This window comes from Chanos chanos, chromosome 13 (assembly GCF_902362185.1).
Source record: "Chanos chanos chromosome 13, fChaCha1.1, whole genome shotgun sequence".
Taxonomy (NCBI): Eukaryota; Metazoa; Chordata; class Actinopteri; order Gonorynchiformes; family Chanidae; genus Chanos; species Chanos chanos.
Genome location: NC_044507.1, coordinates 707,501 through 710,000, shown reverse-complemented (window position 1 = coordinate 710,000; position 2,500 = coordinate 707,501). Strand labels below are relative to the sequence as shown.

The following is a 2,500-nucleotide window of genomic DNA, read 5'->3' as shown; positions in this document are numbered from 1 at the left end:
TTTGTATGTCAGTTTCTTCCGATGATGATTTCTTCAAGTGGTATTTCGTAACAAGATACTGGCAGTGCACAGTTAGGTTATATTGTCAGTGCTGCAACAGCCTATGGTTCAGAGTAGCGATCCATAGGTCTAACAAGGTCGGTCTTATTATTTGGGAAAACATGAACAGGCTAACTTAGACATGCCAGTTATGTGACTTTCAAAAAACTTTTCATTGTTTTACATGACAGTGACTTTAGGGCTGCCCTCTAAAAGTCGGCGAAGCCGATCATCAGTCGAAGACCCGTCAGTCGACTGAGATTCTTCAAGTCGAGCAGTCGTTTTTTTTTTTTTTTGGTCAGTCAATGTGCATTACAATAGAAGGATATAACAGATAGAAGCTTACAAAAATGCACAGGGATAACATCTCAGTGAGGAACTATAAATAAGGGGAATCATAGCTATATGTTTATATTCTTGTAGGGCTAGCTGGCACGCTTGCTCAAAACAAAATCCACGTGACAACATGCGCTGGTGGTTAACCGATGAGAGAAGCTGAAACCTGAGGTGGAGTGGTTGGTAAACTAGGCTGGCTGTAACCATGTCTCAGAGGAAGTCTAAATTATGGCGGCATTTCGAACTGTTGAAGGACAGCCCTAACAAAGTTAAATGCAAATTCTGTATACAAGAATTCACTTATCATTCAACAACAGTGAGCATGATAAACCACTGTAAACGGGTGAGTAGCTTAGCCAGGCGGCATGATAAACCGCTGTAAACGGGTGAGTAGCTTAGCCAGGCGGCATGATAAACCACTGTAAACGGGTGAGTAGCTTAGCCAGGCGGCATGATAAACCACTGTAAACGGGTGAGTAGCTTAGCCAGGCGGCATGATAAACCGCTGTAAACGGGTGAGTAGCTTAGCCAGGCGGCATGATAAACCGCTGTAAACGGGTGAGTAGCTTAGCCAGGCGGCATGATAAACCGCTGTAAACGGGTGAGTAGCTTAGCCAGGCGGCATGATAAACCGCTGTAAACGGGTGAGTAGCTTAGCCAGGCGGCATGATAAACCACTGTAAACGGGTAAGTAGCTTAGCCAGGCGGCATGATAAACCACTGTAAACGGGTAAGTAGCTTAGCCAGGCGGCATGATAAACCGCTGTAAACGGGTAAGTAGCTTAGCCAGGCGGCATGATAAACCACTGTAAACGTTGAAGACAAGAAATTATTTCATAGCAGGCGATGCCGTGGATTTAGTTTAAACTGTTTCATTTGTTTATTCATTTAGTCACGTTGTTTTTACAATGTTTACAGTGAAATTGAAAAAATAGGCTTTAAGAGCTAAACAGAAATACATATGTGGAGCCTGTCTCATTATTCCGACAAATTCATATGGTAGTCCAATGTTATGTCAGCAGTTCAAATCTGGCATCATATGCAGCTGTCTTTTATTGATTTTTAAAAGCTCAAAAATATGTCCCCATGACTCTGTTCCATTTGACTTTGTTAATGTGGTCAAAATCATCACTGAAACTCATGCCAGTGAACTTTCTGATTGCCAGATAGTCTATATGAAAAAAAAGGAATGAATAGTTGAATATTCGTATTGAACAGTCAAATCCAACTCAACTGACACAGTTCGGAGCACAGGCCTAAGTGACTTTCAGGGCCTAAGTGACTTTCAGGACACTGTATAAGACTGTAACACACGTAAGCAGCGCAGGCAGCTTTTAAAGGCGATCCTTAAAGGGAAGCCATTTACATCTATGGGCAGCTAATGTCCCACAGAGAAAAGGTGTGTGCACGACAAACCCATCATTGTCCCCAGCACTTTTCAAAACAAACTGACGCCCATGTGTGAGTGTGTGTCAGTGACTGATAGGTCTACCCCCTGAAGGTGCTGCTGTGTGTGAGTATGTGTGCTCATACACTCATATATACATGTATGTAACGAGAGAGAGAGGAAGAGAGAAGATTGATAGATAAAAGCATAGATCTGTCGCTTTCTCTCTCTCTCCATGATCTGTATGTTTATCCCCGTCTGCAGGGAATGAGTAGCCACAGGGCAGGGGATCCATGAGCATTCCCACAGTTCCTAATCTTGGGAAGAATCAGAGGGATTTTAATTAGAACAGGATCGCTGTAACGAAACCCCCCGTGAATGTCAAACCAGCCACACCAACCTACCAGAGCTGCACACACACAACAAAGACCAATCTGTTCCCAATCAGCTCTCTGTGTCTCTGTGTGTGTGTGTGTGTGTGTGTGTGAGTTTGTGTGTATGTCTCTATGTGTGTGTGTGTTTGTGTGTGAGTGAGTGCATGTGTGAGTGTGTGTGTGTGTGTGTGGACTCTGGTCTCTTTTTAAAGGGCAGTGATACTCTTAGGAGTCCACTGATCCGCCCAAAGGGACTGGACCTCTTTCCAGTGTTAGTAAAAAGAAATGCGCGCGCGTACCCACACACACACACACTCTCACACACACACACACTCTCACACACACACACACACACACACACTCT

At 43.9% G+C, this 2,500-nt stretch overlaps 1 protein-coding gene across 1 annotated transcript in view; it reads left to right on the top strand.

The window, feature by feature from the left end:
• otogl (otogelin-like) overlaps positions 1-2,500 on the top strand; it is a 100,787-nt gene that overhangs the window by 36,611 nt on the left and 61,676 nt on the right. The window lies entirely within an intron of this gene.